The sequence below is a fragment of the Hevea brasiliensis genome, chromosome 18 (assembly GCF_030052815.1).
Source record: "Hevea brasiliensis isolate MT/VB/25A 57/8 chromosome 18, ASM3005281v1, whole genome shotgun sequence".
NCBI lineage: Eukaryota > Viridiplantae > Streptophyta > Magnoliopsida > Malpighiales > Euphorbiaceae > Hevea > Hevea brasiliensis.
In genome coordinates this window covers 35,747,633-35,760,442 of record NC_079510.1, presented here as the reverse complement: position 1 = coordinate 35,760,442, position 12,810 = coordinate 35,747,633, and the positions used below count along the sequence as shown (strand labels likewise).

Genomic DNA, 12,810 nt, shown 5'->3' with positions numbered 1-12,810 from the left:
TAATTTAGTTTACAGACCCAAATCAAATAACATTTCTAACACATGCGGAAATTCTAAGATTTAACAAGTTTATACAAACAGTAATAATTGACTGCGAGGAGAAAAGCGAGTTAAGCAAAATAAAATCCTCCTGTAGCTGAAAAAAATATTGAACAGAGTGAGCGTCGACTTCAGAGAGTAAAATATCAATCTTAACTATAATCTCTATAACTATCCGAACTAATGCAACTTTGTAGAGTGAAATGCAACATCAACATCATATTCACATCATAGCATCAAAAGGTAATTTGGAGCACTCACACACCTGTAGTATCAATCATAACATATGGGAGTGATCCCTATACAGCTCTCTTAAATCCAACCTGGTGCCAGCGAATTACTCAAGCTCGGACTTCCACTTAATAACCAAATCGAGGGTCCCAGCGAATTACTCAAGCCGTGACTACCCCGTCCTATCCATAGTCCACACCACATCACACGCACGCCAACGCACGCACACTGCTCCAAATTACCACAACAACATCCATGGCATATTATGATTATGAATGCAACATAAATCGTGCCTAGAGTTTAACTAAATAAATATATGCATATAAGTGATGCATGGGCATGCTGAACATATAATAATATCGAAATTACAATTAAAATTAATATTTTACTCACAAACTGGACGACAAATTACTGTGGCGGCTGGGCGGAGGAAGAAGGCTGTCCCGGCTCACCTGACAATCATATTACATTTATTTAATACAATCTGACTCAATACAAACAAAGAAAAAGACCAATTACGTCCTAAGTTGTGCCGAAAATCCGATGAGTCTCCCCTATACCTAGGACCTACCCAACCTGCAAAAGGGTTCAAAACACACTTCTATACTCACAATCCATATATCAACAGTTCAATCATATCACACAGCCCCTCCTGGGCCCATCAAATCAGTCATCCATCACAATACGCAAAATTTCAATTTAGTCCTTATTATTGATCATTTTTGCAAAAACTGCCCAAACAAGCTCTAAAAATTATAAAACTTTGCCCCGCGGTCCTTAGCAATATTACTAAGCTATTGCAAAAAGAATCGTAATTTTCTAAGCTACCACGAATATTTTATGGATTTTTAATCCTATTTAAGCACTAGAAAATTACGTAAAAACAAGGTTCGGGTTTACCTTTGCCGATTCCGACTTCGGGAACGCGCTCGGGACGTCTGACAATGGGGGGCTAGCCAAAACCTCGGTCCAATTCGGAGACTTTTCCGGTAACGGGTCTGTCTGGCCCGAAATTTGCAGACCCGGTCAACTGTCGAATTTCCGCGAATCGAGGATACCTACACGAAGCCCATAACACGGGGGTTAGTACATAAATTTTTCAGAATTTTCTAAGCTCATTTAATGCTCGAAAATACACTGCGAAGTTCCGTGGGACCCACCGAAAAACGGTGTCGGAAAAATTCGAAATTTATGTCGTTGCGAAGCTCTCGACGAATGGAGCGTGCTGGTGGCCTCGGTTTTCTCGTGGGATTCACGGTTTTCGAGAAATCTAGCCCAAAAGTCGAAATGGGCTAAAATCTTCCCGAGCAAAAATCGGACAATCCGCTCGATGGATTTCGGCGTTCTTGGTGTCTATGGAAAGCTCTCGCCGAGTAGATGATTTTGGACACAAGACCCGGTCCAATTGGTGGCCGGATCGGCCGGATTTGGCCGTGGAAGTCGAAGCGGCGCGGCGCGCAGCGCGCGTTTTTCGGCCGTTCGGTATTGCCGGCCATTGTGGTGAGTGGCGGCCGGGGCTGGGTGGTGGCGGTGGGCCGATGGTCAGGCGGGAGGAGAGAAACGAGAGAGAGAAAGGAGAGGGACGACGCGCGCGGGGAAAGAAAAAGGAAAGGAGAAGAGGGCCGGTCCGATCCGGTCCGGTTCGATTCGGCCGGTTCGATTCAGAATACAAAATTTTGAATTTTTACTCTGCCTCGGGACCGAAAACGAGGTCCAAAAATTCCGAAAAAATTCCAGAAAACTCAGAAAAATACGTAGACTCCAAATATATTTTTAGTTTTGCCACGTGGTCTTTAAATTAATTTTTAAAAATCATCAAAGTTTATATTTTCGGAAAATCGAACCCGATTTTTAAAATCCGAAAAAAAATCTCAAAAAAATTCCTAAAATTTAAATAAAATTAAAATACCAAAATGCTCATAAAAATTAAAATTTCGGGGTGTTACATTCTTCCCCCCTTACAGAAAATTCGTCCTCGAATTTTTACACAAGGCAGAATAAAGCACATGATTATACATTGAACAAATAAGGGTACTTGCTACGCATGTCCCGTTCTGACTCCCAGGTGCACTCTTCCACCGACTGACTCCTCCACAAAACCTTAACCATAGGGATCTGTTTTGATCTCAGCTGTCTCACTTGGTAGTCCACTATGGCTACAGGCTGCTCCTCAAATGTCAAATTTTCTTTTGGCTCTATCACATCCTGCTGCAGTACATGAGAAGGATCGGGAATGTATTTCCTGAGCATGGAGATGTGAAACACGGGATGAACGTGAGAAAGGTTGGGTGGTAGCTCCAACCGGTAGGCAACTGCTCCAACTCTATCAGTAACCTCAAAAGGTCCGATATATCGAGGTGCCAACTTGCCCTTCTTTCCGAATCTCATGACTCCCTTCATTGGAGATACCTTCAGGAATACATAGTCGCCCACTGCAAACTCCACATCCCTCCGTGCAGGGTGCATAACTCTTACATCTCTTCGAAAGTTGTCCTCGCCGTTCCACGATTAAAGGAACTACCTCAAGTGTCTTGCACTAGGTCTACATCATGCACCCTTGCTTCCCCATTTCTGTCCAACACAGAGAGACCTACACTTTCTTCCATATAATGCCTCATAGGGTGCCATCCCTATCTTTGGAGTGATAATCGTTGTTGTAGGCAAACTCCACCAAAGCTATTGCTCATCCCATTGACCTCCAAAATCCAAGACACTCATGCGAAGCATGTCTTCGATGTTTGGATTGTCCTTTCAATTTGTCCGTGCATGCGAGGGTGGAAAGCCATCTTGAAGTTCAAGCTGCGTGCCAAGTGCCTCTCGCAACTTTCTCCAAACCGAGAAGTGAATCGGGCCCTCTGCCGGATATTATGGAAGCCGGAACTCAATGCAATCGACTATTTCTCGAATGTAGAGCGGGCATCTTGTGCCACGTAATATGTAGTCTTCACGGTAAGAAGTGAGTGATTTGGTCAAGCGGTCTACAATTACCCATATCGAATCATATCCTCGCGTGGTACGAGGCAACCTTGATCCACAAAATCCATAGTGATCATTTCCCACTTCCATTATGGGATAGGGAGCTCTTGCAGCTTCCCTGACGGTCTCTGGTGTTCAAACTTCACCTTCTGACAAGTCAAGCACTTGGACACAAAGTCTGCTATGTCTCTCTTCATGCCATTCCACCAATAGCTATCTCTCACATCATGATATATCTTGGTGGAACCTGGATGGACACTATAAAGTGTGTAGTGTGCCTCTTGCATGATTTCATTTCTGAGATTGTCCACATCGGGCACACATATCCTAGAACCTTGCACTAGGGCGCCATCATTGGCAAATCCAAACTCACTACCTTCGCCTTGCTGTACTCTTTCTATGATCTTCATCAATTGTTGGTCTCTGTGCTGGGAAACTCTAACTCTGTCCCTCAAGTCTGGCCTCACTGAAAAGTGAGCCAACAATACCCCTCATCAGCGACAGATCTAGGATTAAACCTTGATCCATCAACTCATGTACCTCCCGAATCAACGGTCTCTTCTCTCTTGAAATGTGCGCCAAGCGCGGAAGATTTTACGCTCGAGCATCGCCACAACATTGGCCTTCCTGGTGGTACTTGGATGGTGCAATCATAGTCTTTCGAAGCTTCATCCATCTCCTCTGTCTTAAGTTTAAATCCCTCTGTGGAAGATGTACTTCAAACTTTTGTGGTCGGTGTATATCTCGCACACTTCACCATACTGAGATAGTGTCTCGGATCTTTAGTGTAAAGATTACACCGCCATTTCCAAATCATGGGTGGGGTAGTTCTGCTCATGCCTCTTGGTGTCTTGAAGCATAAGCCACTACCTTTCCATTACGCATCAACACACACCCTAGGCCAACTCGAGGCGTCACAATACACGGTGTATCCTTCACCACTCACGGTAGTGTCAACACGAGCGGTGGTTAGACACTCCTTAAGCTTCTAGAAACTCACCTCACGATCATCTGTCCAAATGAATGGAACATTCTTCTGGTCAACTTAGTTAGGGAGCCGCTATCTGGAGAAATCTTGTACAAAACGCTTTGTAGTAGCCACTAAACCCAGAAAACTTCGCACCTCGGTGGTATTGTAGGCCTAAGCCAATTAGTTCTGACTTCAATTTTCTTGGGATCCACTTGAATACGTCACTTGAAACCACGTGTCCCAAGAATGAGATGCTTTCTAGCCAAAATTCACATTTGAAAATTTGGCATATACCGGTGCTCCTCAACGTCTGCAACACCATCCTCAAGTGCCACGTGCTCTTCCTCGGTCGAGAGTATACGAGAATGTCATCTATGAATACGATGACAAAGCGGTCCAAAAATGGCTTGAACACCTGTTCATCAAGTCCATGAAGGTTTCTTTGGTGCATTAGTGAGTCAAAAGACATCACCAAGAACTCATAATGACCATATCTTGTCACGAAAGCCGTTTTGGACACGTCCTCATTCACGATTCTCAATCGATGGTAGCACGATCGCAGTCTATCTTGGAAAAGAATCTAGCCCCTTGAAGTGATCAAACAAATCATCGATCAGGAAGTGTATACTTGTTCTTCACGATCACCTTGTTCGGTATGCGTAGTCGATACACAACCTCAATGACCCATCCTTCTTTCTCACAAATAAAACAGGAGCACCCCAGGGTGAAGTGCTCGGACGTATGAAACCCTTGTCCAAAAGCTCCTGTAGTTGCTCCTTCAACTCTTTCAATTCTGCTGGTGCCATCCTGTAAGGTGGCATGGATATGGGGTTTGTACCCGGCACAACATCAATGCAAAACTCTATTTCCCTTCCTGGTGGCAACCCTGGAAGCTCCTTAGGGAAGACATCCATGAATTCTCTGACAACAGGAACATTTTCCATGCTGACACCTTCTACAGATGTATCTCTCACCAATGCCAAATACTCTTGGCATCCACGCCTCAACATTTTTCTAGCACTAATTGTTGACACCAAATTATATGGAGCCACGCTCCTGTCACCATCAAAGCTAAACTCTTCCACACCAGGTATGTGGAAGTATACCTTTTTGTTCCTGCAGTCTAAGGTGGCATAATGAGTTGCCAACCAGTCCATCCCCAGGATTACATCGAAATCCATTACTGGTAGAGGAACCAAGTCTGCTGGGAGGATCTTTCCATCCACTACCACTGGGCTACCCGGAAATACCATGTCTACGTCTATGTTGTCACTAAGTGGGGTAGCTACTGACAAAGGGCACTCTAAAGTTGTAGGGTTTCTACCCAACCTTATGGCAAACACAGGGGAGACAAATGAGTGCGTAGCACCCGGATCTATCAAAACACGAGCCTCATAAGAACAGACCAGAAGAATACCTGCCACAACTGCATTTGAAGCTTGAGCATCCTGGTGGGTCAGGGTGAAAACTCGAGCTTGACCCCTACCGAGTGGCGGAACCACGATCGACTTCTACCTCTGATCGCCTCCAAATCCACGTCCCCCTTGTCCTCGGCCTGTTGGCCCAGGCCCGGCCACTGCCATGTTGGTAGCGCCGGATACTGGCCGAGGAACATTCGCAATGAGAACCACTGTGACCCCATCGTGGCTCGTGAACATGGGGCATTCTCTAGCAAAGTGACCACTGGCCACACACAAGCATACTCTGATCCCATCAAACAAGGTCTGAATGTCCTCTTCCACACTTGTGCACAAGGTGCCAAGGAGGATCTGAACTGGACCAGTGCTGTACCAGGCGTGACCACCTTTGGATCCGTACCACAGTGCAGATCCTCGTGGTGCGTATGCAAAACCACTTCTCTTGCTCCTACCCTTTCCTCTGTAATTACCCTGGCCACCACTGTCCGGAGTACCCATGGAAGGGACACCTGAGGGACCCTCTGCTCTGTTTTTCTTTGCTCTTCCGCTGTCATCTACAGCATAACTGATCTCAATCTGTCTAGCTCGATCAACCACTACATCAAAAGACTGATCCGACATCATGGCCAGGTTCGCATATCTCCTGTCAAGCCCCTTTAGGAATCTTTTCACCTTCATAGTCTCTGTAGATACTGCTGTAGGGGCATATCTGCTCAATTCCAGAAATTCTGTAGCATATTCATCTACAGACCTGCCATTCTGTCTTAAGGCCTCAAAGGCCCACTGCTTCTGATCTCTGAAACTTTCTGGCACAAACCGGTTGATAAAAAGTTCCACAAACTGAGCCCATGTCAAACCCTCCATCCGGGGTAACACGTAGTCATTCATCCATTGTCTAGGCATGGGCCCCATGACATGCTGCATACACTCTATCAATCTTCTATCGATCAGCGTAATTACATTTCTGCACATGCAGGAATCCAGAAACCGATATGCATCGTCTGACACATCGTAAGTACCAGGCACCAACTTCTTAAAATTTATGATCTGTTTGTAAGGTTCCCCTCTTGGTGCGGTGGACTGCTGCTGCTGTGGAGGGTCCATATACTGCGCCATCATGTCGATGGTTCTCTGCAGACCAGCTAGAGTAGCTGCCATGGGGTCCATGGGACCCTGTGCCATAAAGGACTGTTCCTGTACTGGGGTTGGCTGCTCCTCTACTTGAGCAGCTCTAGGCCTCCTACCCCGCCTCCTCGGGGCAGGCGCCTCATCCTGTGCTGACACCTCGTCAGGCACATCTGGCTCTGGTGCAGTGGCAGCTCTCCTGCTTCTACGCATTTTCCTGAAATTCAGCAGCATTAGCCCACAAAATTCAAAACTGCTCATTGCACAGCTCTATAGACTCATATTTACACACAATATGTGAAGCAGAAACTAGAAGCAAAGACGACAATGCAAGACGAATATGGACCCTATTTTTCCGCATGTGACCCTAGTAGACTCTTCCCAACACTTTAGACAACATTCCCTAAGAATCTGGAGCCTAAGCTCTGATACCACATTTGTCACGACCCAACCTATGGGCGGACCAAGCACTAGGACACAGGCCAGCCTAAAGCCCCCGAAGCCCGTAGTAAGCCTAACTGTTCATTAACCCAACTCTGAGGCCCATTTGGGCCCAATATCAAGAAAACAAACGGACAGAGTCCGGCCATAAAATGGACTTACCAACGGGGAGTTTTCGACTCACCCGACCTGTAAACACAATATATAGTCAATTGGGGAGCTCAGCTCACCCTCCACATACTCATCAACATAATAATAAATGGGAGCTCAGCTCCCTCATCCAATCCATCAAACATGCATAGCATATTAAGTTTCTGAGTCCCAAAATAATAATTTAGTTTAGACCCAAATCAAATAACATTTCTAACACATGCGGAAATTCTAAGATTTAACAAGTTTATACAAGCGGTAATAATTGACTGCGAGGAGAAAAGCGAGTTAAGCAGAAATAAAATCCTCCTGTAGCCTGAAAAAAATATTGAACAGGAGTGAGCGTTCGACTCAGAGAGTAAAATATCAATCTTAACTATAATCTCTATAACTATCTGAACTAATGCAACCTGTAGAGTGAAATGCAACATCAACATCATATTCACATCATAGCATCAAAAAGGTAATTTGGAGCACTCACACACCTGTAGTATCAATCATAACATATGGGGTGATCCCTATCTGACTCTCTTAAATCCAACTTTGGTGCCGGTAATTACTCAAGCTCGGACTTCCACTTAATAACCAAATCGAGGTCCCAGTGAATTACTCAAGCCGTGACTACCCCTCGAAGGAACGGGTCCCAATGAATTACTCAGCCGTGACTACCCGTCCTATCCATAGTCCACACCACATCACACGCACGCCAACGCACGCTGCTCCAAATTACCACAACAACATCCATGGCATATTAATGATTATGAATGCAACATAATTCGTTCCTAGTGTTTAACTAAATAAATTTATGCATATAAGTGATGCATGGTCATGGTGAACATATAATAATATCGAAATTACAATTAAAATTAATATTTTACTCACAAATCGACGACAAATTATTGTGGCGGTGGGCGGAGGAAGAAGGTCATCGCTCACTGACAATCATATTACATTTATTTAATACAATCGACTCAATACAAACAAAGAAAAAGACCAATTACGTCCTAAGTCGTGCAGAAAATCCAGTGAGTCTCCCTATACCTAGGACCTACCCAACTGCAAAAGGGTTCAAAACACACTTCTATACTCACAATCCATATATCAACAGTTCAATCATATCACACACCCCTCTGGGCCCATCAAATCGATCATCCATCACAATACGCAAAATTTTAATTTAGTCCTTATTATTGATCATTTTTGCAAAAGCGCCCAAACAAGCTCTAAAAATTATAAAACTTTGCCCATGTCCTTAGAAATATTACTAAGCTATTGCAAAAAGAATCGTAATTTTCTAAGCTACCATGAATATTTTATGGATTTTTAATCCTATTTAAGCACTAGAAAATTACGTAAAAACAAGGTTGGGTTTACCTTTGCGATTCCGACTTCGAACGCTCGGGACGTCGACAATGGGGGCTAGCCAAAACCTCGGTCCAATTCGGAGACTTTTCGTGTAGCAGTGCATCGGCCCAAAATTTGCAAACCGGTCAATCGTCGAATTCCGCGAATCGAGGATACCTACACGAAGCCCATAACACGGGGTTAGTACATAAATTTTCAGAATTTTCTAAGCTCATTTAATGCTCGAAAATACACGCTGCGAAGTTAGTGGGACCCACCGAAAAAGCGGTGTCGGAAAAATTCGAAATTTATGTCGTTGCGAAGCTCTCGGCGAATGGAGCGTCTTTGGTGGCCTCGGTTTTCTGGATTCACGGTTTCGAGAAATCTAGCCCAAAAGTCGAAATGGGCTAAAATCTTCCAGAGCAAAATTCGGACAATCCGCTCGATGGATTTCGGATTTATTGGTGAGTATGGAAAGCTCTCTCCGATTAGATGATTTTGGACACAAGACCCGGTCAAGCGGTGGCGGATCGGCGGTTGGCCGTGGAAGTCAGCGCGCGCGACGCGTGGCGTTCAGCGTTTTCCGGCCGTTCGAGCGGTTCTTGCCATTGCACTGGGTGAGTGGCGGCCATTCTTGGGAAATTTGGCGGTGGGTGGCGTGGTGGCGAGGAGGAGAAACGAGAGAGAGAAAGGAGAGGGACGACGCGCGCGGGGAAAGAAAAAGGAAAGGAGAAGAGGGCCGGTCCGATTCGACCGGTCCGATCCGGTCCGGTTCGATTCGGCTGGTTCGATTCAGAATATAAAATTTTGAATTTTTACTCTGCCTCGGGACCGAAAACGAGGTCCAAAAATTCCGAAAAAATTCCAGAAAACTCAGAAAAATACGTAGACTCTAAATATATTTTTAGTTTTGCCACGTGGTCTTTAAATTAATTTTTAAAAATCATTAAAGTTTATATTTTCGGAAAATCGAACCCGATTTTTAAAATCCGAAAAAAAATCTCAAAAAAATTCCTAAAATTTAAATAAAATTAAAATACCAAAATGCTCATAAAAATTAAAATTTCGCGGTGTTACATGATTAATTGTGTATTATGTTGCCATTTTATGATCACAAATATGACTTTGAAAATGGATCAGATTTCTCACAAATTATTTGAATAAATTGTTTTGAATTGATTTTATGTTCACACTTAGCATGACAGTATCACATTATTCCTCCTCCATTTATGGGGTTGAGATCGTTTATTTTCCTCCCTATCTGGCTTGCCAGTTGAGGTTGAGATCGGATGAGTACTCATTAGCTAGCTAGCCACCTCCCTCATTGATTTCGATTAATGGGGTTGAGATTGCTTTGTCGTGGTGTACAACACGGCATTAATCGGAAATTTTGTGTCATGGCTTAAGTTGTGTATATGATTTTGGCAACACTGTGTTTAATGAATTATTTGACTAAATGGAGTTGTTATGAGCTTTGATATTTGTGAAATATGATTGAGAATTATTTAAATGGTGTTTCATTAATAAATGATTTATTTATTGTATTTTAAATTTTTATTGTGCACTACTGAGTATGTTTATACTCAGCGATAGCTCATTTTGCTGTCGCAGATAAGAGCAAGGAGAAAGCAGCAGAGTGAGTTGCTATCGAATTGTAGACCACATCGATCATTTTGTACGGGTATTATTTTATACCCTTGTAGATAATTTTGATGTAAATATAGAAATGTTGTATGTATCAATGTAAGTTAAGCAGTTGTAAATAAATTGTAATAATATTATTTTTGGATTTCCTTCTGTAAATTAATATTTGTACATGTGAATTTCATGTTTTATGCCTCGTGAATGAAGTATTAAATATTTTGAGATGATGAATTTTGATTTGTATCGTGGAATTACTTTGAAGTGATTTGAATTGAGATGATTGAGATTTATTGGATGTCGGGAGTTGTGAAAAATTTTTGGAAGTGTTTTTCTCAGGTATTTGAAGAACTGTTTTCCCCAATTACAAATGAAACTCTGTCAAAATTTTTATAAAATTTACGGTAAAATTTAAATGAACAAAAATTTTTACTAGTATTTAAACTTTGAATAAATGGTTTTTAAATTCCTACCAAAATGCTCACCACTTCCCAAATGTAAGAAAATTGTTTTAAAATCCCTTGTAGGGTATTTAATGAGTTATCGGTAAGTGAAGTTCGGTAATTCATTAAGTATTCTACGGGATCATGTTATGCCTTTCGGAGGGGTAAGGTGTGACATGTTTTAGTGGTATCAGAGCATGGTTTTGCAATAAATTTTGACTATGCATGTGAATATTTCTTTGATAAGTACAACTGCTCAAGTGTCTTTAATTGATACATATGACATATTTACATCATGAATATGTACTAACGGAGGTCAACCTCCTTGTGTTTGATCTCAGGAAGTAGAAAATTTGGGAAAACTGAATGAAAGGAGGAGATCATTCCGAAGAACAATCTGTTGAGGCTGAGGTTCAAGAGGAAACCCCAGCACTCCAGAACGTGAGTGGATCAGCCACTCCAGCTCCTGCTCTAGTACCATAGTTTCCTGCTCAATTTGTATAGCAGATGGCTGCGTTCCTTCAGCAAATGGTGGGTAATGTGCCACCCCAAGCTCAAATACCAGTACCTGCAGCACAACCACAGCCTTCAACTCGGCAATATGAAAAACTGATGAAATTTGGGGCCATCGAGTTTAAAGGCACTGTGGATCCACTGGAGGCAGAACAGTGGTTGGAAAGAATGGAACGGGTTTACAGAAAACTGCAGTGTACGGAAGAGATAAAGTTCGAGTATTCAGTATCTCTTCTCCAAGGGGATGCATATGGATGGTGGAAGACCATCCCCCACTAGTTGAGCGCTTTGTCTTGACATGGGCGAACTTCACGAGGAATTCAGGCAGAAATGGGTTCCTGATGCATATGTAGATAAGAAATTGCAAGAATTCCTGAGTTTGAAGCAAGGGGACCGAACCATAGCAGAGTATGAGAGAGACTTCTCAAGGCTAAGCCACTATGCTGGAAGCTTAATCTCCACCCCCAGAGATAGATGCAAGAGGTTTGAGTCCGGATTAAGGCCAAGTCTGAGAATGCAAGTAGTGGGTTTCAGACATCAGAATTTTGCTGAATTGATCTCACAAGCCCTGGAATTGGAAAGGATAGAATCAGAAGGGGCAGTGAAGAAGGGTACACAAGAGAAAACTAAAAAGACTACGGGGCAAGCATCTGAAAGTGGTTCTGGGAAGAGGAAACAGTTTGGGGGATCTAGCTCCCGTAAATCTGGCAGAGGCAGATTTTCTGGCCAAAGACCACCCGTGCAGTCGGTAGGCCAACAAGCTTCTCGAGGATCTCTATCAGTACGACAGTGTGAAACTTGTGGAAAAACTCATGGCGAGGTTTGTTTCAAAGCTACTGGCACATGTTTTAACTATGGAGGGAGCGGACATTTCGCAAAGGATTGCACTAGTCCGCGCCGGTCTGGATCTTTTGCCACATCTGAAGGATCAACCCAAGTCTCTGCACCTAGAGGGTCACCGTCAGTTGCTAGAGGTAGAGGCAGAGGTAGGGGTCCTGGTAGCACTCCTGGAAGTCAAAGCAGCATTAACGGCCCGGTATCGATGGCGCACGGTCGAGTGTATACCATGCGTCAGAGGGAGGAAACTGAAACATCAGATGTAGTAGCTGGTATTTTCTCCATCCTTGACCAAGATGTGTATGTATTATTTGATCCTGGCTCCACACATTCGTATGTTAGTGCTAGTGTGATGTGTTCTACTGCTATTCAGTGTGTATCAATGGATTATGATGTGCTAGTAACTAGTCCATTAGGCCAGAAGGTCAGGGTAAATAGGCTATATAGGGACTGTCCTTTGGTGATCCTAGGACACACTTTTCTGTCTAATTTAATTGAAATGCCCTTTAGAGATTATGACATTATCTTGGGCATGGATTGGTTAGCCAGACATCACGCCATGATTGACTGTAGACTGAAGACAGTCACTTTTGGTCTCCCTAAGTATGGTGATGTAGTAATACATGGGGAGAGGCAGTTATTATCTTCAAACATCATTTCAGCTGCACTGGCCAGAAAAATA

At 43.4% G+C, this 12,810-nt stretch overlaps 1 long non-coding RNA gene across 1 annotated transcript; it reads right to left on the bottom strand.

Annotated features, from left to right (window-relative positions):
- Nucleotides 1-641: 641 nt before the first annotated feature.
- On the bottom strand, nt 642-1,578 carry LOC131175965 (uncharacterized). The gene is made up of 3 exons (XR_009146077.1): nt 1,431-1,578; nt 1,171-1,328; nt 642-722 (listed from the first exon to the last, which is right to left on the bottom strand). It is a non-coding gene; the product is annotated as an uncharacterized LOC131175965 (long non-coding RNA).
- Nucleotides 1,579-12,810: the final 11,232 nt, after the last annotated feature.